This window comes from Phoenix dactylifera, chromosome 8, assembly GCF_009389715.1.
Source record: "Phoenix dactylifera cultivar Barhee BC4 chromosome 8, palm_55x_up_171113_PBpolish2nd_filt_p, whole genome shotgun sequence".
NCBI classification, from domain to species: domain Eukaryota; kingdom Viridiplantae; phylum Streptophyta; class Magnoliopsida; order Arecales; family Arecaceae; genus Phoenix; species Phoenix dactylifera.
Genome location: NC_052399.1, coordinates 22,382,890 through 22,410,041, shown reverse-complemented (window position 1 = coordinate 22,410,041; position 27,152 = coordinate 22,382,890). Strand labels below are relative to the sequence as shown.

The 27,152-nt window shown below is 38.6% G+C and overlaps 1 long non-coding RNA gene across 4 annotated transcripts; it reads right to left on the bottom strand.

Annotated features, from left to right (window-relative positions):
• Positions 1-19: 19 nt before the first annotated feature.
• On the bottom strand, positions 20-24,720 carry LOC103718639. 4 transcript variants are annotated; one of them, XR_005513047.1, is made up of 9 exons: positions 24,010-24,720; positions 18,402-18,479; positions 18,170-18,239; positions 17,660-17,958; positions 9,330-9,411; positions 9,071-9,250; positions 8,761-9,001; positions 1,930-2,560; positions 20-1,826 (listed from the first exon to the last, which is right to left on the bottom strand). It is a non-coding gene; the product is annotated as an uncharacterized LOC103718639 (long non-coding RNA). The 4 variants fall into 4 exon arrangements; XR_005513044.1 differs by having other exon boundaries at positions 68-2,560; positions 24,010-24,718; XR_005513045.1 differs by having other exon boundaries at positions 68-2,455; positions 24,010-24,717.
• Positions 24,721-27,152: the final 2,432 nt, after the last annotated feature.

The window sequence follows — 27,152 nt, the reverse complement described above, 5'->3', positions numbered from 1 at the left end:
TGAGGAGACACTCCACAACTACTGAAAAGATGGTTTATAGTAATTTCCTAAAGCTTTAGAACTGAGCAATCATTTAGAAACTCACATTCAAAAAACGTCACTCAAGAGATGTCTCTCTACATGCATCACCATCATTAACAGCTCATATGGGGCTGGGGTTGACTAGGAGAGGATATCATTCTCACCATCATTCTCAGCATTATTTACAGAAATCTTCATGTTTAACAGAGATTAGTGTTGTCAAATTGTCACCAAACATGATTACCAAAAAGTAAAAAAACAAAGCAACGGGAATAAAGAGGCAGCTCCCTTTTCTAAATAAAAGTGTGGAATGATCATCCATTCCTCCGTGGACTCCTGGGCTCAAATGTCTCTCGCGGGCCGACGCCCAATCCTTTTTGTCTCGTTGAGGAGAAGGGAACTCGAGTTAATGGATGCTTCGAAGTTGGAAGTCTGAGCTTGGCAGACAGGTGGAGTTGGTCATACTCGTAACTTATGACTCAGAGGAGAATGTGATCTGATAAAAACGCTTGAATTTTTAGCTGATGCATCTTCGTTGCTCTCTCCTTTAAAGAGACAATTCAACCAGAAGAGTGAAAAATAAAGGAACATCTCTAAGGATATGATGGAAACTTGGAATCCATCCTTTAGCATAAAGGAGAGTTTGCATCATGGCAGGAGGTATGACATGATAATTATTTTACTTTACGATGTGCCCGTTGACATGCTATGACGATAGCAATGATATTCTGGCAACTGATAGTGGATGCCATTAAACTATTCTATGAGAATATTCATAACTTAATATGATTGCGCTGTTCAATAAGATCCATCATTAATGTTATAATCTAGGAAAATTTCAAGAGATTGATAGAGAGGAAGGTATCTATTCCCTCCAAGGGCATATTAATAACCAGGCATCTAAATCAAAGATGCACACAATTAATTATGATCTATACCACTTTAAACATCTAGCAATAAAAAATCACTTGATTATGATCTAACGTATCATTAAGCCGTGTTCTCTCTCTCTCTCTCAAAACAAAACAAGGAAACAAAAAAAGAAAGAGAACAAACAAATGTTTCTTTCATTCCAGTTGTAAAATGAGACACATGCCTAACACACGTCCTGAAGCAAAGAGATCCGGGCACTTCTCTTCTCGATTTCCTTGGAATCCATGTCACTTCATCCCTCATAGTTATCTAAATTTTTACTCCTTGTTCTATATCCACTCTTATAGTTGTTTAAATGCACCATGCTACCGCCCTTTTTGCTCTTTGCGTCTCCAACGGATGAGCTTACATTGATCTTATCCCCCAAGTATTGCACAGGTCAGTTGATGCTAACCGTTTACTAAATTTGTGCGCTTGAAATTAAGCAATGACCCTTATAGTTCTTATTATCAAATAATAAGAGTAGAATAATCAATGATATACTAACATAAGATCAATCAGGAAACAGAGCAAGATGAGAGAACAGAGATCTATCAGCCAGATTGCAGACGTCTCGTGCATCAAAAGCCATGGGTCTCACCTTTCTCAAAATTGTTAGGCCCCTCTTAGTGCACTCCAACCAAACCATATCCTTTAAATGCTAATGCAGTTTGCCCACAATTAAGCCTGAATTTTTTTTTCGCTAACGGGTCCCAAAGACATGGGTCCTCCATTCAGCAATTTGGCTAGGAGGACGAATATAGGTAGCAGCCATCAGACTGCAGAAACCAGAACTGCATCTGGCCAACGTGTGCGGCTTGTAAATTGTAATACTAGAAATGAGGCACCGTGCATGCAAAGAACAGGATTCACAGAAATTCGAAGCTACCATCCTGATAAGTTCGGTAGTCAGATGGTGACCTCCACGGCGGAAGTCATTATAATACTCAACGAACGTTCTCAAAAGTAACTTAAAATTCGAACAAGATGACATACCCGGTGGATGGTGGATGGACCAAAAGTGCAGCATGAATGATACCTTATGGAAGAAAAGGAACGAGCCGGTCTTCATTAAAGAGATCAGGTATCATAGCTTCTGGATTGCCAAACTCTTCCATTAACTTTCTTCTTCTTCTTTTTTAATTATTTTCATGCCATAAACATGCCTCTAAATATCAATAATCCTTTGTGGATGAGAACGATTCCGAAGCTGAAACTAAAAATGGCGGCACTCAATACCTACGGACGGCCCACAATAAGGACTGTTATTCGCCCAATGCCGTAGCAGATCAGTAACACAACATGAGGCCCCAAGAAGATTGGAATTTGCCAACCATGGAGGAGTCAACTTCATCTAATCTGAGAGAATAGACTCTTTAAGCATCTGTCACGTATGTAGAGAGCTCAAATGTAGGTTGTCTTCAAGACCTCTGACCTGAGTCAGCTAATTCCAGTCATAAATATCTTATCCGAATTCATGTGAACTGATTGGCATGCTACATTTTGACGGTTTTCTCCTTATCTCGAGATAAACATCAAGAGAGAAGAACCATAAATATTCCAGACAGTTGAAGACATATATGTTCCATAAGATTAAAAAAGAAAAATGTTTTTTTCTCAATAAACCCTGCAAGCAATTAAAAAGATAATGCGATCATAGAGTTCAAAGACATCTGAAGAAGTCAGCTTACTTTAGTGAAAACACCACTGGCAAGTACAGCTGCTTTTTAAGCATAAAAAGTTGAGTTCATGATAAAGAAAATACAGTTGGTAATCACAAAGGTCGAGTTTATAAGCTTAGACAGCAGATGGAAAAATTTTCCAAAAAGCATGGCATGATAGCATGTCTATACGATGAAGCTTAGATAGCAGAAATAAACATTCCGGTATCATGACATCGCAATACGCTTAACCATTCTGCATGTATGCACATCAAAAGCAATGGGTATGAGACACACTTCATTCTCTAGAAGCTTCATTGGAGATTCTCTATGTCAACAATTCACTAGGAACTAGTGTCAACAAGCTAAGGACCCAATGATTAGGTTTTGACAGGATACATTTTTTTTTTCTTTTCCAGTGCATGAGTCTGTACAAAATATCGACATTCACATCATAATGACAGATGTGCAGCTTCAATACTAACAATCCGTCTACATGCCTGTCTGAGGTCCAACTTGCCTGCTCAGTCTATCCACAACTCGTGATGGACCAGTTATTGCAGGGTTTCTATTTCAATTGATAAGATTTTTTTTCCCAGATATTTTCGAGATAAAAGTGATACACATGGGTGCCGGTTAGAAATTCATCAATCTGCATCAAGTTCATATAGATCTTGCTCATCCTAGGTTCTGCTTTTAACAAAAATTTGTACAATCTCAAGGACACAATGAAAATTACAGATGTTTGATCATTCATTGATTTTAAAAACCAAAAATTAACAAGAAATGCAATGATATTGATTGTGCTCATTCCAAGAACATCTTCCTAGTAGATGCATAAGAAACCAATTGTAAAACCCATGCCTTTTAAGGCCTGATATTGGATTGGGCCTGCGTGGATCAGCCCAAAACCCACCCAGCCCAAAATCAGCCCCAAAATTGAAACCTAGAAATTGAAAAAAAAATTGGAATTTCTTGACTCAGCCCAAGCACGTTCTAGGTGGTGAGGGATTGGAACGCACGTGCATGGAGGAATGGACTCCAACTACTTCCCCGACTCGCTAAGGAGTCTGACTGCCTGAGGGAGTTCGATTCTTATGAAATTTCGACGTCAAAAGAACATCCAGGGCCTCGATATCTCATCTATTTAAAACAAGGTTTGTCGTATCGATATCGGATTCCGTACCGTTGCCACACTAGCATAGCGTCGGTACGGTACGTAGTTTTTTTGGCGTACCAAGGGTTGGTATGCCATCTACACCGATATAGTACCGAACCGGTACGGTACAGTACGCCCGATACCGTTCGGTATGGTATGGCATGCCATGATTTGAAACCAACTTCAGATCCCTCTAATCTCCACCTCTGACACCATGCCTCCAAGTCGGAGAATCGCCGAAGTTTTCGTCCTGATCATCGTTCGCCACAACCACTGTTTTGCCGAAAATAGTCTTCAAACATCGCTAGGATCAAGGTGATTAGCCTCTAACCTTCTAATTAATCATTCTCTACACCCTTTCAAGCCTTTAGATTATGAATTCCGGTTAGATAGTCATCGAATTTAGCCAGGATAAGGATGTTCTGTTTGTTTGTGATTTCCCTTATTTTGGGGTCTTATCGGAAATTTCTAAGTAAATATGGCTCCGACTGCTGGCTCACGGCCACACCGACCTTTGGACTAGTGGTTGTCTCAAGCCAATCCCCGATTATAGTCAGCATAGAAGTTGCCTTTCCTTTGGATGTTCCATGGGTTCATGCCTTGATTTTATTTTCCTTTTCTTGCATCGCCAGCCACCGTTCCCCTGCCATGCCTCGCCACCATTCTGCAATTGTGTCTGGCCGCCGACCTTCCAGCTGTGAAGCCCCACCCCACCAGTCCTCCATCGCCTGCGTTTCCTCCCTATGCCCTTTCCTAGAAGGAGGCCAACACCCTTCCCTAGTTTTGCCAAAAAGAAGATAAAAAAAAAACAAAAAGAAAGAAAAAGCCAATTCCTCTCTCTCTCTCTCTAGCCTCTTCTTCTCTCTCTCTCTCTCTCTCTTCATTATTGATGAAGGGTGGACCCTAGAGGGTCCCACCCCTGTAACCTATGATGACCTTGGTAAAGGGGTCTTAACACCCTTAGCCATTGGGTAGCATGCCAACCCAACCCAGTCCATGTCAAGCACCGCTTGATTCCACCAACAATACTTCTTATATTGTTATATAAACCCTATCGAGATTCTTGTTCTGTGTTTAGACCGGTTAGATTAGCTAAATCAGACCGATCGAGATGTCAGACACTATCGCTTGGTCAGTTTTGTTTCACCCTCTTAGTTTCTCTCTCTTCCTCTCCATCATTCTCTCTCTACTTGATCTATAAACCTAATGCAAGGTCCCAAGCCCTGTTGCTTTTGGATCTGATTTGACCCTAGTAGAGGGTTCTTGAAATGCTCTGTTGGTTTAGCAGCATGTCAGCAATACCCTGATCCTTGGTAAACACTGCTGGACTCTATTGTCATTAGTTTTTATTAATTTATCTATGCCCTATCCTGATTCTTGATCCGTAATTTGCTCGATTGGATTAAAACGATTGGACCAATCTAGGTCATAGGGCACCGCCGCTTGGAGTAAAGTTATCTAGACAAGATGTTCAACAATGGGATACCTTGATATGGTGTATAAATTAAGAATTTTGAAAAAAATTTGCTGGAATTATGTGGACTTGTCCAAGTGGATGTGATGTAAGTAACTTAACGCTTCAAAGTTTGCTTTCTATGTGACCTTCGAAAACATATAATTAGTTTATTAAATTTGGTTATGATTCCTATTCTATGTTTGATTAAACGGGTCAAGTATGCTATTATTACACCCATAATTATTTTAAAATATGTTATATATTTTGATATTCTTTGTGAATGAATTTTGAAAATTTGACCATGTAGTTCCTAAAATTGTTTATATATATATATATGTGTGTGTGTGTGTGTGTGTGTGTGTGTGTGTATATATATATTCTCAACATGGCTATGATCTGACCCTCCAAATGGAGATTATACATTGGTCCTATCGACTTATAATTTGAGAAACTACTTTCGGCACCGAGCCACCGGTGATTAGAATAGTGGTATTTGTTATATGACACTTGGCGCACCCTGTATCTGTTATCTAACCCATGCCACTAGGTTACGTGGCCATAGAATAGTAGATGCATAAGCAACCAATAATCTAACTAGCAGTCTTGAAATGTTCAAAATGTAATAACCAAATTTGCCGATAGGATTTCTTATCATGAATAAGAACTAAGAATAGTTTTTCAATGTCTATTATGAATGGAAATAGCAAATTATTTTTCTTAGCAATTCTCTTATATGTCTACTCCTAAATTTCCTCCAAGTTTAACCTTCTAGTTATGGTCATTTGTAACTTCAAGAATTTTTAATTATAATGAACTGGAACATGGATGGTGTTATACTTCAATGTATCAAGTCGTAGACAACTTGTTACAACATGCCATCTGAGAACCAAATCCAGTCGGAAAATAGTGGATTTAGAATTATTGATCAAAATCTAAACAAATTAACCAGTTAATCAGGTAATAAAGTTAAGCTCCTAAGGTATGCAAAACAGAGGCAACTCCAATAGTAAATATAGCTACTCTTTTTCAGGTAAACAAGCATAAAATAGCTTCCTGCAAAACTAACATACTTAAGCACTAACCTATGATAAAAAAAAATTTGCCAGTCCAGAAATCTTGCCCTAAAAAGCAAGAACTTTCTTGAGGTCTTCCATTTCACTACCCATAAAATTCCTGCCAATAAATGAAAGTCATGGCTGGAATGACTCAAAAGCAGGAAGTCCTACAATGCATGTGACCATTTGATGGGGCACTTCTCTACATACCCTCCATAATAGGTGTGTAAACAAGACAATACGAGCAGTTGATGCCTTTGAAATGATTCAGGTGAAGAATTCAAAAGATCCCAATTGGAAATCCATATCTCTTTTTGAAATTAAGCTCCTTTAAACCAATTTTATGGGCAGACAAACTTCAACCTTTTAGAAGGTGCTGGTTTACCAAACTGGTAAAGTCCTTGATAGTTTAACCAAGTGACCTGGGATTGAATTCCCCTTTCACCAGGGTTTCGGGAGTAGAGGTATTTGAGTGCTACCCCCCGTTGTAGCTCATTGCCTATGGGCCCTTCAATCTGAAAAAAAAAACTCTTAATAAATAAGCCTTGGAGTAGAAACTTCCCATCTAGATCTCATGGTAAAATCAAATACCAGGATACCTGTCAACAAAAATAAAACAAAATTCTGTGGTTATCTCTCTCGTTCAAGTTTATCATCTTGAAGTCTAAAATTATATTCTTCATTTTGAGACATTCATACTACTGATATGAAATTTCTGCCCAAAATCTCTGATCTTTACTTGTTGACATTTTTCATGATGTAAGTTCTTTCCATTTGGCAGCATACTTCCCATATTTAACCTTCCTCCTGACCATAATGCTTCAAAACTGTTGACTGGCCTTCCAACAGTTACTTTAACGACCCTTATAGTAACAAAAAAGGGCTTAATCTCACATGCAGAAGCCAACCATGATTATGGAAGTGCCGAGGCTAGAAAGTTAGCCACAGCAACAAATGAGTATCTTCAGGATTCAACCACAAAATAGTAATGGAGCTACCTATGCTGATTGGCTTGCCGTCAATGAAAATGTGCAACCAAAGTTTTTCCTTGAGAGGACAGTCATCCCAAATAAACTTGGAAAAACTTTTGCAGTTGGACAGAACAATAATGGTGTTATGAAAGAAAACCAGCAAATCATAATGATCAGTCATATAAAAAACAAATACTGCAAATTGGGACATGAGATAGTTTGTCAAGAGAGATACTAGTGACGGTTCGGAAGCATCCATCATCAGTAGCAACAATGCTATTGCTTGCATATGATATAAAAACATAACCATCCCTATTTGTAAACCTATGGAGGTAAAATAACTCATTACAAAACTCTTTTATGTTTTATACATTTATGATATTGTTTGATATTTGGATTTCATTTTTGTTTCGTACTTGTCTTTCACAAAGCTTCTGTCAAATGTCAGAAATAACATCACTGATTTACTTGTTCAAGGAAGTTGACATTATTTTGCCCCCATTTTTTTGATAATGTGAGTTGTTTTACTGATGAAATAGATTTTATGGTTCTTTTCTCATTTTTCTTGTTGTTGTCGACAAAAAGATTGAAAGAAGAGGAATAAAATTGTTATGTTTATCTTAGGGAATATTGTTTTTTGATTCCATCAATCATTTTTCATACCAAGAACGCCCTCCGCCTTATCTTAAAAAATATGTCAATTACCTCACTCACTCTTTCTCTGCAATAAGTATAACATGCCTGCACCCTCTCGCTTTTGTCCAATAAGATTAGACTCCCAAACGACTGGACCCATCCACTTTCTCTTTGATTCAACTTCCAAACGGTTTGGACGCTCTCTCTCTTATTCAATTTAAGACATACTTGCCGCCCTATCTCTTCCCACAATGTGAATTGCACGTGCCTAGTAGCTAGTTTTCACCAATATTGCAGATATTTGTTTAGTGTAAGAATCAAGAACAATTATTTTATGCTTCTTCTGTTGATTTTCTATCTAAAGGCATCAAGTAAAACAAGAAAAGCAAAGAGAATTGTTCCACTAGTAGAACTAGCATTATCAGAAAATTAAGGGGCAGAAAATGAGAATTTCCTCAACCAAGTTAATCAATGAAATTATCTTTGTAATAAGCTACAAATATTGACATATGAAAGATTCCCATAAAAGATGTAAACATGAAAAAATAATATCTACATATCAAGCAATAATGAAACATAAAATAGAAATGAGTTTCGTGATGAGTCATTTTAACCAGCTTTGGTTTACGGACAAAGATGATTATATTCTTATATCTGATGCATGCAATGACATTACCATTATTACAATGAGTGCTTCAAAACTGTAACGTATATAGGGTTGCAAAAAAGCCAAATTTAAATATCCCTTAAAAAAGAAAAAGGAGAAGAACGATTCTGACAAGGTCAGGTAGAATTATCATGACAGAGGAACATGCATCACTTGTTTAGAAAATCAGAAGATGAACTCAAGCAAATACAACAAAATCTTAGGAATATTCTAGAAATGTACCTCTGAAATATCATGGAATGGACGGGATGCCAAACCCTGAATATCATCATCATGTACAGCTATGGCACAGAAGATGATGACCCATGCATGTCATTTGGAATGCCTATGTCGATAGCCAAGTGGAAACTGCTAGTGATAGGATCATGGTTCCAAAGCCATATTTCACTAGAGTGTCAGCATTCTCATCTTCCAGTCTTTCTTGTAAATGTTTCAACCATGTATGGAAACTACAGTTCCCCTCCTGCACATACATGTCAAACCATTAGCTTCTTTAAGATTCTCTCATCCGATAAAACATTTAGAGATTCACCTTCTTGTCCTGATCATATGTTTTGTACCGGTCAGCATCACTTTCTAACATTATTCGGTCAGCCTTGTTATCTTCCAAGACATATGGTGCTTCAATTTTAGGTTCAGCTGAGATGCCAGTGTATGCTGAGTCTGTGTGAATTGTTTTCATGACTGACCCAAATAAATTTGTTACAGGCACCTGTTCATAGTCGTAGCAGCATCCAATAAAACATTACCCTGATGAACTGAAATATAGGTAGTGAAACCCCAAATTATACCTCACACAGGGATCATTGACAAAGATCCATATGGTAATATGCAGTTGACATCAGCACACTTGGATCGTATGAATTAAAAAGACTGCAGATATTAAGATGTTCTTTGATCAGTGCAGAAATGTGAAATTTGATAAAAGATGATGTTGAGTTCAAAAAAGTAAAAGAATTTTTCAGTGGGGCTCATTAGCAAGATTAAGCAAAAAATACTATGTGATTGGTTAGGTGCTACATTTCTTGATTGAGAAATGTAAAGGAAAGAAACAGTGGAAGAGAGCAAATTCCACTTTGATGAAATTTTAATAGAGATAAACATACACAGATTTCAACATGTTGATTGAGAAATTTCGAATCTCTGTAAAAGAATGGCCATATATTTGTACTAACCAAAAAATATTCAGGAGCAAAAAAAAGGGCAAAACATAAGGTCCTGCCTCGCTGTCCTTCCAATTATACCGTTGCTAAAATGTTGCTGAACATCAAATACCAACTGAAATTCATGCATGAAATTAAAACATGATAGGACTTAAGATTACAAGCCAACTGTTTAGCAGTTATTGAGGTAATTATCACTTAGCGGATGGTGCAAGTAAACCCTCATATTGTGTCCACAAGATCAAGGTTAGCCATCTCATCCTCAATTGTCCAATTCGGGTGTACCGACCTGTATCGGGTTGGAACCAGGACAAGACAGGCATTCGGTTCAGTTTAGGCCCCTAACCGGCCTAAACCGACACAAGCATCAAGGCGGTCGGTCACTTGTCCCGCCGAAGTAATTAAGGGGGAGGTAGAGAAGGCCTTATGTGCCTTCTCTGTCTCTTCCTCTCTTTTTTTTTTTTTAATTTCGGGAAGACAGAAAAAAAATACCCATTCTCACTGGATTCAAGCCAAAATCGGTGTACAATTCTACTCTCCTTCCTTGTTCCTCTCCTCAGCCCTCTTTTTTCATTTTGAGATCATATCAAATGTGTTTTAGAATAATTTCTTGATATGTTGTAGATCTAAGAATAATCTACTCAATGCTGAAAATCATAAATTTTCATTAATAGTACAAGTTATTAGATCAAAAATATATTTAGATTAAAATATAGTACTAAATAAAACAATATTCAAAAAAAAATTGTAAAATTGGTAGCATGTTTGGGGATATACATGCTACTTGTTACCTCAATTTGGTAGCAATAATTATTTAAATTTAGACTACACAAACCTAAGCCCAAATTTTAAAAAATAAAAAAATGGTGATTAGTTCATACACATGGGCTGAAAAAATATATCTAGCACCCCTAGTAAGGTGCTACACTAATCCGAACTAAATTAACATTCTAGATATTTTATAATTAAATATTAATTTAGTAAATTAATTTAAAATATTTTATAAAATTATAAAATTTACTGAAAAATAGTATTATGTATAGATAATGTAGAGTATTTTTTCAACTAATTCAATGATTTTTTGCATTACAATATAAATTCACTAATTTTTAAATAATAAATAATTAAGAATTTATGTGAAAATATGACATGTTTGTCAAACTTGTAGAAATAGATCTAGGAAGAAAAAAAGGAGCCTAGGTGTGACATAGGTTGGGCTCATATTGTGATACTTTCGGGCCAACACCACAGGAGATGCAAGTGGTGCGACGTGGACTTTAGGAACGAAAAGTGATCATGTTGAAGCAACATATGACCGGTGGTTACCTTAACATGTTAGCTTGTAGGAAATGCCCGCATGAGGTCTGCCGATTGATGAAAAAGAACTTTGCCAATTATAAAACAAGCAAGCAAAGAAATGCAGAGAAAAAGGCGGAGATTGAACATCGGGCAATTAAGCCACCTTCATACCACTTGAGGGATCTGGAGGATTATGAGGTATCGGATCCGGATAACATGAAAGAGACGTAAATTCAAGCGGTTATACAGGAGAGCTTGAATGCATAGAGGCAAAGCTTGTAGGAAATGCCCGCATGAGGTCCGTTGCTTTGCCGATTTTAAGACAAACAAGCAAAAAAGTATTGAGAAAAGGCAAAGATGGAACAATGGGCAACCAAGCCACCCCACACGAGGGATCCGGAGAACTATCTCTCACGGTATGAGGCTAGTGCTAGTTCCTGATCAGCTAGGGCAGATCCATCTGCAAGAGAAGCTCGTCATCAAGAGAGGTCAATAGAGGCAGCAGCCTAATTGACTTTATGTTTCGGACCTTTGACAATAAGAAGTCTCGAGACATACTAGCAGGCGTCACCATTCACGATGTAAGTCCCCATGACTTTCCTGGCAAAGATTCGAAGTAGCAAACAATTGACATTATACTTGTAAAGGGCAAGATAAAGAACATGTGAAGAGCTATTGCATCGAGGTTTCACTTTAGCCACATTCTTGCAAACGTGGCAGACAAGACGTTCTATCAGCATGCTATCAGCTCCATTTAGAGAGTTGGTCAGTGTGTAAATCCTCTAGGTAGAGGGACATGTGGTGAGCTGCTAAATAATAATAATGAGTTATAGAAATGGATAGCCTTCTCCTAGAGTAAGGACACTTGCAGACTGCCTTTGACATGTGATGGTTCAACAAGTCCCAGCAAGTGAAGCAACATTAATTTGTTGACATATTGTGCAAGGAAAACATTTTTCTACAAGTCAGTTGATGTTGTAGATTGGGTGCATGACACCCATTACATCTCCAGCTTGATGGAGAAAGTTATGGATAGAGCCGTAGCATGTTGTGCAGATGGTCACGGATAACAGACCATAATCTAAGACCACCAAGGAGATTCTGATGATTATGTAGCCATATATTTTTTGGATCCTATGTGCTGCCCCTTGCATAGACGCAATACTACTAGTCATCGAGAAGATCCGTAGGATGAAGCAGATTGTAAAGACAGACCAGTCCATTACTAGATTCATATACAACACATAATGGTTCTATCTTTGATGAGGAAGCATAACAAAAGTGAGATATTGAGACCAACAGTAACCTGCTTTGCTACACATGATATTGCACTTAATAGCCTCTTCGAAAGGAAGGCAAGACTACGTTATATGTTTATGAGTGCTAAGTGGCAGAAGAGTAGATATATCTGGCCAGAAAGGAAGACAATCACATGGACAGCATAGTCACAAGTCAAAAGTTTTGGTTGCAATATGAGAGAATAGTTAAGGCTATCTCACCATTATATCAAGTATTAAAGACCACGGATGGCAAAAGATATCCTTAGATGGGCTTCCTTTATCATATGATTATGGCTGCTAAGACCGAGATCAAGCAGGCACACCAAAAGCATATCAAAAAGTATAATGATGTCATTAAGCAGAGGTAGGATTACCAGATTGGGAGGGATTTACTTCCATCAGGGTCATCATTTGTTCATTCTTGTACTTGTTTATTCTCATAAAATAAAATAAAAGCACAATCACTTTTTAATTAACTAAATCAATTGCAAAATGTTACCTCAACATGAAGTTCTAATACAGCATCTCAGTAATGGACATGGATGGGAAACTTCTGACTGTCCTATGCAATATGATCCATCAGATGGAGCCTATCTAGTAGTTCCCATCGGATGTTTAGAGGAGGCAAGTTATTTTAATGGGATACAGGATCATTAGTTTGTCAACTCAAGCACATCATTGACATCATATAATATATGTGTATTTCATAGACTCAAGCATTTAGGGAGGGTTCTCACAACTTTGGCGAAAGGGCAAATATGGCAGGCAAAGATAGCATGAATCCAGATTTTTTTTTTTCCAGATAGCGACTGTAACTAGTCTAATGTTTTATGATAAGTAGTATCTGATAAGCAATTTGTTTTATTGCATTTGCAGCTGAATGGTGGTCCCACTTTGGAAAATCATACAAAATCTTAAGGCGATCAGATCCTCTCGCAGATGGTTTCCTCCAATGGATGCGAACGCAATTGGTTTATCTTTGCTCTGATCTACAACAAACAGAAGAACCACCTCAAATGGAAGCACTTGGACAACCTAGTATATGTCCATTGTAATATGAGGCTCAAATTGAAATGTATTGAAGTAGTGCTGAAGTACAACGATCCACTTCACAATAATTTTATATATGATGAGGATCCAATGATTAATTGGCTTGGAGGCCAACAACGGCCGCCAAAGTTTATGATCTAGGATTACCTTTTCGATCAACCAATTTTATAGCAATGAAAGCTAGGATGGAAGCAAAATAATGAGCAGAATGATGCATCCCATGCTCATGCTGAGCAACCGCAGAAGTTGAGGGGGAGCTGATCGTTATCATAGGGATCCATATCTTAGACGTCCTCCAAGAGAGTTGATATAGAGAGACTAAGAAGAGACCACCATGGTACCCGATCTGCTCAGGCAAGTAGGACCAGTCAAGGTGGTAGGCCTAGTCAAGCCACCCAGTAGAGCCAGACAAACATGGGTATTTAGAGAAAGAAAGTAGTTCCTCATATCAGCAAAAAAGGAAAAAGAAAGAAAACTGCAGTTCCATTGCAGAGAGAGGATGAGGAGTCTATTCACTTTGATTCCGAGAACAATGAGCTCTCAGATGACTAGCTTCCCGGATCATCTTGCTAATGATGATGATACTAATATTTCGAGCGATGATGCATGTGGCGACCAAGGAGGAAGCAATGGACATGGCACAGGTGCATACTACTTACAACCCATTGTATTCGATCCACCAATAAGTCATAGTACTCTTATATCATACAAGATATGGACCACGAAGCACGATCAAGTAGAGACCGTGAGAATACGATTGCATATAAGAGACAAACTTTTTGAGGTGTTTGAGACATGGCACTACTACTATAGATGACCTTGCACATGTAGTTGGATACTTGGGCATATCTAGATTTGAGTCACACACTAGATCTTATTCCACACAAGGAAGCTATGACCCACATGGAAATCCTTCATTCATGTGTCATATTCAAGTGCCTGGTAACCTCCACAGTCTTAGGTAGTATACATGTCAGATTTTGCTGCCTTGATCTTCAGATGGCCAATCCAGTATGAGACAGAGGATCAGTATTAGGACGGCTATCCAAAAGGTGGAGCTTATAGACCACAGGAATGGGCAACAAATTATCTGAAAATTGAAGTAATATCCCTAACCCAGATTATGACCAGGATTCCAACATCTACGAGAAATAAGCACTCTACAAAATTTAGATATTGATACGCATTTTGTACTTCAAATCCATTCTATTGTACATATATTCAATTATATGTAGTCATGCATTCAATTACGTGACAATTGCATTAATTTATCAATTATAGTATGTTTGTCGAGACTCAAAACCAGAGGAAAAAGACATCAAAATAACATAGAAATTATAAATTAAACCTCATGATTCGATCAATGAGAAGGAAGAATTCTCTTAATCCGCTCAAACTCGAATCTCTCAAGAGAAAATTAGAAAAAAATGGAGAAAATGCGAATGTAGCATTATTTCCTCTTTTCTTTCATCGATGATCCACACGCATAAACTAAGGTACATCGCTACAATTTATAATAGTAGCGAGGTCCTCCCTTTTATAATTTGGATTGAATTTCTCTCCTAGTTTGAATAGGACTTGTTGCGGGGACGGACGCTTTGGCCGGAGCCTCACGCAACAGTTAGCCCACATTAAGCTAGCAGAGAAAGAGGACCGCGTTCCTCCCGAGGTATTGTCCGCTTTGGGAGTTCCGGCCCGCGCGTCCAGCGCAGACGGAGGGAGACTAGTGCCCTCACAGTTTTGTCCCACAAAAGGGCCCTCGAGAGGAAAGGATTTCCACCCCCCATTTAAGGCACAGAAACTTTCTGCTACTAGCCGATGTGGGACTAAATTCAAGGCTCCCTCCCCCTCCACAACATAGCCCCCCAGCGGGAAGATCCTGTGCCGGTTTAACCCGGCTTTACCAGCCCCCCAGGCAACCTGAGGGGTAGTCAATGGAGAGAGGAGGCGGGCCCTCCTTCTAGCGCCATCTGTTGCGGGGACGGACGCTTTGGTCGGAGCCTCACGCAACAGTTAGCCCACATTAAGCTAGCAGAGAAAGAGGACTGCGTTCCTCCCGAGGTATTGTCCGCTTTGGACGCTCCGGCCCGCGCGTCCAGCGCAGACGGGGGGAGACTAGTGCCCTCACGATTTTGTCCCACAAAAGGGCCCTCGAGAGGAAAGGATTTCCACCCCCCATTTAAGGCACAGAAACTTTCCGCTACTAGCCGATGTGGGACTAAATTCAAGGCCCCCTCCCCCTCCACAACAGGACTAGATCTCCAAAAATAAATGACTAATAGAAATAATTACGAGAAAAAAATTAGTGCCGCTGGAGGTATTTCTCAATTTCTACACCAACTTTATCTTGTCGCTCCATCTAATTCTTCACAGATTGAAAGATACTCTCATATTCTCAATCAAAATTTTTTCTGAAAAAGAAACTTTTAATTTGACCGACCTATTTCGGAGACCAAATGATGAAATTTTAGTCCATTTCAACCCTTTAAGGGTTGGCCCTAATTTATAAATCTCGAAAAGTTATCCGATTTCAAAAAAAAATCATCTCAATCGAATGTCATATGACCTAGTTATAGCCTCTGAAAGTTTGACTTGCGATTCTACTCCCGATTTGTCGGAGCTTGGTCCTGGACTCTATCTAGCCCTACTCGTAGTGCCCAAAGTGATCCGCATCGAGTTTGATTCTTCTAGATCAGAGCTCCCCCTATTTAGGAGATTTAGTTTCTCTTAAATCAAAACTGAAGATGGAGAAACGCTTGGTTCCCTGCATCACTGTTGAACTTCTTGGCTTTGCTCGAAGATGGTTTTCGACCTTGCTTTCCTTTGCTTCTAGATCCCAGCGAACCACTTACCATGCATTCGCATCTAGACCACAAACTAAGGCCCCCATAGATGTAGAAGACCGAAGGTCTGATACTAACTTGATTCGATCCAGAAGAAGGAAGAATTCTCTCAATGACTCAACTTGAATTTCTCAAAATAAATAAAAAAAAGATGGACAAATTACAAAAGTAGAGTTTACATCTACTTTTCTTTCATTGATGGTCCACACTCATAAACTAAGGTACATAGCCCCTATTTATAATAGTAGCGAGGTCCTCCTTTTCACAATTCGGGTTGGATTCTTCTACTGGTCGAATAAAACTAAATCTATTAAAAACGAATAAGAATAATAGAAATAATTGTAAAAAAATAAATTATATAAAAGTTGGATCTCAACTTCTACATCAACTTTGCCTTATATCGTTCCACCTAATTCTTCACGAAGTAGAAGATATGCTCGATCGGTCTTTCTCGAAAGAAAACTTTCAGTTTGATAGACCTGTTTCAAAGACCAAACAATAGAACTTCGGCCCATTTCACCTTCTTGGAGGTTGGCCCTAGGTTATAGATCTCAAAAAGTTATCCCATTTTCTTTTAAAAAAAATAATCGGACATCATATGACCCAGCTATGGCCTCTAGGAGTTTGGCTTGCAATTTCGCTTTCTAATATGGTAGATCTTGCTCCTGAACCCCATCCAACCCTACTCGTAGTGGTCAAAGCAATCCACATCGAGTCTGATGATCCTCCCGGATCAACCGCAACCATTAAAATAAACTCTAAAACAATGAAAAAGTGAAACAACAAGAAAATGAAAAAACAAGAAAAATAAACAAAAATGGTGCACTTGTATGGAACTAGTATGCCAATACACACCATATTTTGATATGATACCGGACTGATATCATACCACACCAGTTGCCGACCGATACGACATTCGGTACTGGTTTGGCAGATCTTGTATGGGATACTCCCCACATTAGTGAAAGGTTATTTTATAGGGGGTAGAGGAAAGTTCTAAGAACATGCATGCCAAAACCACACAATCTGGATGGAATATGGCAACCAGACTCCTAAAACATGATTTTTGACAAACCTAATGTTTTTGGAGATTGTGTAATCCCAATCTCCCCTACACACCATTTCCCACTCATCTCTTTCTGCACTATTATGTGTGCCCTTCCTACTTCTCTCTTTCTTCTCTTCCTATTCTTCTTCCTCTACTTCTATTCTTTGCTCTTTTCTGTTATTTTCATCCTTTTCACTATTACCACATAGTCCTAGAAGGGCTCTCTTCGTGCTGAATTTCTATTTCACATTCTATCTGCATGGTGTATTTATCTATTTAAAAGCATGAAAGGTCTGATGTTGAGAGCTAAAGCAGAGAATTCACATTCTAACTACATGCAGATTTTTGCACAGTATTTGGTCATGAAGCATGAACAGCCAAGAAAACAAATCATAAGTTGATTAGAATTTCTCAGTATTTTACATAAATGTCACTCACAAGGTAGCGAATGATAAAGCCAAATGCCAGTTGGTTGCATCAAGGCCTCGAGATTAAGTATCAGTGCTAAAACAAGCTTATGTAGAGTCTTCAAATATAGACAATCCAACCATAATCAGGACTGTTACAACCACCAAAAAAGAAAGATGGTCAATTTGAGGTATCCTTGAAAACTGTTGGTAGTAAACACTTGCACCTATCGGGCTCCCTGGGGAAGTCAAGTTTGTCCAGGTGTGCCGAAAAATGACAGCAACTTTTTGAGCCAAGCCCTCAAAGATAATATAATGGGATTATGTAATCTGCATTGACATCATTGATTTTAGTCCTGCGGTAGCATTCACTCTTTAAAGACTACAAAAGAAATTGTAACAATCATTGAAATCTTTCCAGACCAGACTAGAAGCCAGAAAATTATAGATATCTTAAGTACCGAGTGGGTAGGGCATTCTGCCACATGTATAGTAAAATCAGAAATCTATATTTTGAAAAGCTTCAAAAAAAATGTTTTACCTGTTCAATGAGGCATTGCTGTACATGTTCAACTTCTCAAAAAAGGCGAGTGTGTAGAAAGTGAACCAATCTACAATATATGAAGGAAACATTTCCAATAAAAGTTATTCAAACTCAGGTGGCAAGGATGAAACTGGAATGTGCTAGATGCTGCAGCAATCTTAAGGTCTGTAGCAATGCCAGCATAGAATTCTCATGCAAGGATAAACAGCATTAGAAGACCTGGTCTTACATCTGAGTCAAGATGGTGAGAGTAGGATTTTTCCCCTTTCTTGCTACTTCCAATTGTCAAAACACCAGGAGACTGAAACTGCAGATTCCAAAGGTGGTGTCAGAAAATCTTAAACTAGCTGATTCAAATCCAACTGCCAAGATTATATTTTCCAAAATTTTAGATGACTTAACTGACATTTAACAGATTAATAGAACAATCCTAACTTTCATCAAAGATAGAATTGTTAATTTATTTAATCATCAGATGAAAAACTATCGATGTTCAACTAAATTCCTAGCCTTTTCCAATCACAAATATTAATAAAATCAGCAACTCAATAAATATAAGGAAAAATTCAGCCACACTTTAGCAAGGTACTCCGTAATTTTCTAAGGAAAAAATGAGTATTGCTTTTCAAATGATTGTGTGCTCATAGGCCTAATCAAATCATGATAGACATGTAAAATTTCCATCATGAGCTAGATGTGCATCCCTCGGTCCCACTTACCATCATGCATTGCCATGTCTTGATCATATCAATATTGCCTTTTTTATTTAGTGTAATTTTAAAGTGATTGTGAGTAGGTGCAATCCCTTCCATGGGATGGATTCCCTTCAATCTACTTAGTTGAGAGCAAGATATGCCATCTCAGTATCAGGCTCCGTACCAGTGCCTTCCTATTACTATGTCAGTACGCCCAGCATAGAGGCTGGGTCGGCGTACTGAGTGTCAGTATGCCTTCCGACCCGTATACTGATACTGAACCGGTATGGTACGCCCCGTGCTATTCGGATCGGTATAATATGGCATACCTTAATTAAGAGCACAAACATTGGGCCCCTGCAAAGTCAAGGGTCTAACCACAAAAAAAGCACTTGGATGTACATTCTCAAGCCATAGCTTGAGATTCTTACTTAATTCATCGCAGTCAGGTGCGATGCATTTGCCCCCCATTAGTAAAGTGCCCCTCTCTTCCTATTTAGGACTTGCTTGGTTTGTGGAAAGAATTTTACTTCACTGGAATGTGTTTCCTAAGAAGTTAATGCCTAGGTACATTATATCTGAGAACATGATTCGTCGTACGGACCCAAACTGAGCGGTACGGAGCGTACCCTATCGTACTGGTTCGGTAGCGGTACCCGATACAGGTGGTGTACTGATACTTGGTATGCCGAAAAGACTCCGTAACGTACCAACAGTATTAGTGTGGCATCGTACGAGATCTGATACTGAGACGGCAAACCTTGCCTGAAAAAGTGATTTTGACATGTTTGGTTGACCATAGAAAAGTGGTATAGAAAGCACACTTCCGGAGTGATTTATGTTTAATTGAACACCTACTTTTCTAAGAAAGTTGTATAAAATACTTTTTGTCCTTAATAAACTGACTACAATGAGAAAAAAGGAAATAAGCCACTGGGGTTTAGAGCATTTCTAGAAAAAAAAGGATTTTACCTCGATTGCCAATGCATAGGAAAATGAGTTTCCCATGTCCCGCATAGGTTTATATTTTCCATAGGAGAAAGGAAGCTTGCTCCCATGAAAAGGCTACTTTTCCATCTCTCTACTTTGAAACCTCCAACCAAACATAAGCCATTTTGTCATTTTTCCGTTGACCACATTTAGGGGGTTGAGGTGAGAAATAGCTTTACGAACTGTCCATTCACCACGCACCAGCCCCATTCACTTGCAGCTCGTAGAAGTTGTAAATACACGAGGCCCCACAACTATCAAAGTAATGTGGGACTAAAACACGAGTGCCTACCTCTAGGCTGAGAGCGGCTGCCTGCTGCCCATTCTGTCAAGTAGGCTACTTTTTCTGGAACATAGTCTGGAATAACCATGCCCATGCTATAAATATCTTTGGTGCTGCCATTTTGAAATGGTTGTTACTAGCAAAGCCGATTCTTGGGCATGCATAATCACGTATGTAAGCAAGCCAATTGCTTCAATAGAGTACATTGATCTAGATACATACAAAAAATGAGAGACCAAGTGCTAGCAAAGACAGATTTATAGCCCACGGTAACAAGAGAAACATACCCCTAGCCGGATCCATTCCTAGACTCTCATGAGTGTGATTCAACAGAGTCTTCTGCTTGTGATCGATAGAATAATGAATACGTCCCACGTGCTCAAGAGGCAGATCCAAGGTTAGTAGCTTACCTAGGAGCATACTTCGGTGTAGCATACATAGCAGCAAATTATGCAATAAACAATTTCAAGTTCCATCAAATCCCCTCAACATTCGAAGATTAATGTGTATATTCTCATTTGCACTAGTTCTAGAAAACTTTCCTATAAGATTCACCAATCAAGAGACAATTATAAAGTATCATCAAACCAACAAACTGGTCAAGCTCCAATAAAACAATCTTGTATACATACCATCCAAGCCATGTCCTTAAGAATGGTATCTACACCCCACTATTGGGAGAATTTTGTAGAGGTTCTAAATTCTAATAGAATTTCCAATTTTCACAAAATGCATTCACTTTGATACATAGCTTGGAGGGAAAAGGATGGGAGGTTATCACATATATTACCGCTCATTTACCCTAAGGCCCTATTTGCTTGAGAACACTCAAGACAGCGTGGAGCAAACTAGAAAAAATCCTCATCTTGCTTTATCCTAGCAAATTTGCTCCAGAATAAAGAAAACTGGTGGAGGGCAAGGGAACATCCAAAAAATTTTGAAAATAATCACTAAACCTAGATTGGTAAAATAGATCTATTTAGGATTACCCTCCATTTTTGCATGGCCTAAATGTGGATATCCTAATTTAAAATACAATCAAGCCAAAGACATATTAAAAAGAAATGGTACAAAGGGTATCCAATGGATGAGGCTCCTGCCATTGTAAGGTCTAAGAAGGTCAAATGTATACAGCCTTACCCCCGAATGCAGATAGGCTATTTCTGTATTTTGAACCCGTGACACCCAAGTCCCCCAGGTCACAATGGATCAACCTCATAAAAAGAACTGGTAGCTAAATTAAAATATAATCAAGCTAAAGACACATCCAAAAGACATGGTAATTAAACAATCTTTCAAATTTCAAGGTTTTTCTCCTTTGCCACATTCCAGTGGAGATAGTTACCCTATTTAAGCAATGCCACACTTGGTTGCTTGGGCATTAGTTGTAGCAAAGCTAATATTGAGAGGAAATGGGTGTTAATAGTGAAAATGGAAGACCTATAGTGGATGGTAGGGTTGTGTTCGGGGTATCGTGGGCATTTTGATGTCTCATTGATGGAGTCATAGGAGATTGGCTAGCAGCTTGACGAAGGTCCACATAGATTGGATAGCAATAAAGAAGCAACCTTACCATTGACAGAAATTGCACAATGCTGTCAATTAACTGGTAATTGATGCCACAAAATAATCGTATGTCTTAACAAGTAGCTGGTGGTTATCAATAACAAATTTGACAAACTCTGAGGAAATCTTTTCCACTTATGCGAACTTGCAATTAGTTCTGCATCCATATTCTGATTAGATTGAAACAGTATAGTGTTCAAATATATTGATGAGGAATATAAAAAATAAAATAAATATTTTTTATACACATCTAAAATTGAAAATGTGAGGGCTGATGCCCACGCATGCCTTCTTTAAAGATACCAAATTTTGTGCTTCAAATGGTATGTTTGTGGCAGCAAAGGTGCAATAGGCCAGTAATAACTGCACATCTCCTCATGAGCAAAATTTATACTGATAACTGACAGCAAAAAAAGAAAAAAGGCAATGCCATGAGCATGTCATGGTAAGGAGTGGAGCATGAGAAGCATAGATATTCAATGTGAAAATACAGTCCAACTATCTGAAACATCGCCTCAAGCAACTTAATTTTGTCTAAGAATCTTTTAAACTTACATGACAAGAGCAGGACCTTCGTGTAAAATTTACAAGGCGATGCATGCAAATCAGGTTTAACCATCAAACTGAAGGCAACATAACACCAAATAACAAAGCAATAAGAGCAGAATGGTAAACATAAATAATGGCGCCAACCACAAAGTCATAGATGATTCAAAGTAAGCAATGTTTATTATATATGACCATAGTTTCAGGTAGACAGACATAGCAATAGTAGTTTTTTTCCATAATATTAAGGCGCAAGAGCATGCACAATTAAAAATCTGACACTGAATAATTGACTAGCTGGAGCTGATGCATGTCAGTTATAGACAAACCATTTGCAAAAACAGGATATGGTAGGACCATCGCATAAACGATCCTTTCCCTTTTCTTCCAAGTCTAGTCCCTAACCACAACATTAGTGAAAGACTGAAATGTCTGAAGACTAGCAGACATATAATAAGCACATGGTGAGATATAGACAGAAACTGAGAAAACAAGGAGAACATGAATAACATCAACACCCAGAATGAGGCTAGAGTGGAACTCTTATTCCAATAGTACAAAAAATTAGATTATTGCTGAACGCACATTATCCCCAGCCTAATCATTCACAATATAATTTTCCTTTATATTTGAACGAACTTCTGAGTTCTGAGTAATCCCTCATCCATCCTGGCCCCATTTGCCCAACCTCGCCTCTTATTACTCCATATTCGCAGATAAAAGATTAATAAACACTTACCACCTTGAGAATATTACCCTTTCTTAATATGCACAAACAAGCAATTTCCTGAATATGTTATATCTCTTTCAGAAAAGCTATGGTTCCAAATTTATCTTTTGCCATTATCTCCTCTACAGTCTCGCATCTCTTCCCACAAACCCTCTTGTTCTTAGTTGTTGTCAATGAACATTAAAAAGCATCAGGTGAAACATATTTCCTGCCAGTTAAGTGAAAACCGCTAATATCCTCTAAACCCTAAAAAAGCCTCGTCACTACAATCTTTCCAGACTCTTGCAAGAAAGAGGAGCAGTTATGGAGCATAATTCTAAATCAAAGAGGCTCATGTATAGATGGAGCATATTTTTCATCAACTAGCCATCTACCTCGTGTCAACTGTCTAAGACTTTGCAATGCTTTTATGGCCAAGAAGATTTTGAACAACACAAACCAACCTGCCATGGAACCTAGTGCAACGGCTGGCAAATAGGGAAACCGATCTTACTGTTCTCACCGAACTCATCGAACCAAGGAGCAATCTCCCTGAACTTCCTTATATTTTGAAAGTTGTCTGGATGAAGAAAGAAGATGAAAAGACCGCCTCCACTGGATTCGATCCTTAACGAGATTGCGTATTAAAATCATGATTCAACCCTTTCTCGACCGACAAGTATGGGGCATCTTCAAAGACGGCATGGAAATCAAGACCTAACAAGACTGCCCGTTGAATTCAAGATTCGACCTTTTCTTGAAAAGTGGCAACCTAAACAATTCGCTGGTACAAGGCTTCTTCAAAGACGACATTGAAATCAAAACCTAAGAAGACTGCCCAATGAAATCAAGATTCACCCCTTTTCTTGGCAGCCGAACCCATGGTCAATAATTCGTTAGGGTACAGGAAACATTCAAAATACCACACACCCGACACTACACAAGCCCAGGAAAAAAAGAGAAGAAAAGAAAAGGAGAAAGAAGAATCAAGAAACTCTTCTTGCACCGACAAAACAAAGAATTAGGTAGATATATAAATGTGGGTTACCAGAAACGGGAGGTGCAAACCAAGACGGCCCAGTTCTTGTTGTGCATCATGGAGGACCGAACGGGAAGGTGAACCGCAAGCAAGAGGGAGAAGAATAGCAGGAGGAGAAGGATCCGATGAAACGCCGAAGGATGCCGCCGCTCCAATTGAAGCGCGTGGGTCTCGAACGCCGTCACCATTCCTCCCGCCTCTTCTTGGAAGGGTTTCCTGGATGGACGGCGACGAGAGATGCGACGGAGTGGAAGGGAGCTGGGGGTACCGCGGCGGAATTGTTTTCGGGTTAACGGTAATAAGACCATGAGAGCCAGAGCCAGACGATGTTGTAATACGGGGTTTGGTTCACCGGGTCTCGGGTCCGGGAATGTTGAACCCGAGTACAAACAAGCGCGACGGCGGTTCCCGGGCAGCGTGGATTTCAATTTGGCCGTCAGCGAGGGACGCCTCTCCGCTGAAACAGACCGGGCCGCACCGCTGGTAGTTCTCACGTTGGCCCATAGGCCATAGGTACGGGTCCCGAATCCGCCGAGCTGGAAGCAAAATAGCAAATGCCACTTCTTAAAAGGCTATTAAAATAATAATGGTGTTTTAGGGAAAAAAAAAAAAATTGAGGAGTAGAAAGTTGATTGAAAAAAATATTGGCCACCTCGTGTTCAGGCGAGACCTACCATATTGACCTTGGAATGTCAGAATAATTTTAGAGATTATGTAACAACCTGCATCACTCATAATATTTTTTTTTTGGTAAATATAATATTTTTGTTTATCAGCCTGATTTTGTGTCAACCTAGATTAGTTTTCTTTGTTAGTATAATCTTGTTAGAGTGATTTTAGAGATCACATGACAACCTGTATTATCTATGATATTTTCTATTGTTAGTGAGATCCTATATCAACCTATATTATTTTTCATATATGGAGTCTGTACACGAGTATATATAACTCTTGAGATGTACTGAATATGCAAGTATAGAGAAATAAAATCGTTTTTCTCTCTTTTTTTCTTTTGTTTTTCTCTTCTTCTCCAAATATTTCAACGGGTTGGTTTCTAAATTTGAGTAGAATGAAACATCCCACCTATTGATGCTCTATTTGAAGGGACCGTTGGCGTCTGTTTAGTATGGCAGAAGGAGAGAGTAACACGTTGGTGTCTCCTTTAGCATGGCACGAGAAGAGAGAGAGAGAGAGAGAGAGAGAAAATCTTTTTATATAGCTCAATTTTTTAATTAAATATTTTCTTACTCTCTCTCTTAATTGTTACAAGCAATTACTTAAAAAGTAAATGTACTGGAGAAAGTTGAAGCGTTCATATATCTTGCCTTGAAGAATAGATTGGACATTGGAGAGGCCCTTGCCACTAAAAAAAAGTTGGATGGTGAATTGAGGCTTGGGGGTTGAAATAACAACTGGCCTTTTCATAAAATGTCCGTTTAGTAGAAGCATTTGGTCCTCTTTGCTCTCATGCCTAAATTTGAATAGATTCACACCCGGATCTTCATATTCTTTGGATAGTATGGAGATTCAAGGAAATCAATGTGCCGCTAAGGAAATCTTGCATCAACTTCTTATAGCACTAAGTTGGCAAACTTGGCAAGATCATAGTTTGTGAATTTTCCTTGGAAGAAAATATTCATCAACCACCATTTCGCATAAACTCTCCAATCGCTCCATCCCTAGCAAAACTTATGCTCGGACATGTTGCTAAACAACCATAGCTCCGTCTCGAAATTCTTGTTGCCAACAATGTAGATTGATCCTCTAGGACTCTCTTATATCTCTCCCTTTTATGTCTCTCTTTCACTAGTAACTACCACCACAAATTGTATTTATTCCTTTCTCTATTTTAATAAAGCTAGGGGAAGTGTCTTACTTCATCTGCTACCGTAAGACAAATTTCAAAACTTCTAATCAAATCATGTAAAGAAGAAAAATAGGTGGCCCAACACTATGGCTTTCATTCACGTTTTCCTTCTGAATTATGTGAACCAATATCTTCTTTTTTCTCTATTCAAAAGGCAAGTGCTTTCTGACCCCAAGGGATCCTCCGGAGATCTAAATGCTGACCAACCAAGGTGTCTTTGCCAGCTAACAATGGAGGTCGAATCTAGTGGTATCATTATTGCCACCTTTATCAAGTGTAAGAGATCTGATACCGCTTAAAGACATCACCATACCGGTCTAGGATGGAGATATTTAATGATCATGCCATTTTGTTTGCTTGCATATTTTCTTCATGCATAACTGCTATTAGTGATGTGCAAATCTATATCACCAAAAGACCGATTACTGTCTCCATCATGCTTCCAAACCCAAACCCTCCTATAACTTGATTAGAGGCTACAGATTTGTTTTCTATATATAAAAATCCAGCAATTACTTTCTGGATTGTAATAAAGAAATTTTTTTCCCTATTGGAAATCATCATATGGTCATTCTTTTTTTTATAATAATGTTTAAAATGAGAACAAGAACTATTTTATCTTATCCATATGCCATTAATCCAAACAAAATGATGTACCTTTGAATTCAAACAGTTTGTCTTTCTAGATAAGGAAATCTAACGCGACAAAAGAGCGGCCCTAGACACAAGTATCTTTTAAGATTCTGATCATTGATTGCCTTGCAGAGTCCCGATCATCAACATGTTTTTCATGAGATCTAAAGAATTGGCTGCCAATCAAGTGGACAAATAGTGAGTTTGTAAAGATTATGAATCACCAATACGCGGAAGACACAACCCTAATTGGCCATTTGGTGGAGTAAGAATAGGTATAATGACTAAATGCATACTGTATCAAAATTGACCAAAAAATCACACCAAAGACTAAATATATAGGAATGACCGAGAGAGCGTAAATATAAAATAGGCCGAATGAAGATACAACAAGGTGCTAAGGCCCTGTTTGAGGGAGTTGTTGGCAGTAGAGCTGTTGGAAGTAGAGCTGTCTGAAGTAGAGCTGTTATAAAAAGCTGTTTGCTGTTTGGTAACTACATTCGTAAAGTGCTGTGGTACTTTGTTTTGTGTTTGATAAACAAACTAAGAAAGTACTTTTGTATGACAAAATTACCATAAAGGACATTGCATAGTATTATACAACAGAACATAATAAAACATAACATAAATTAATACATAAATATACGATATA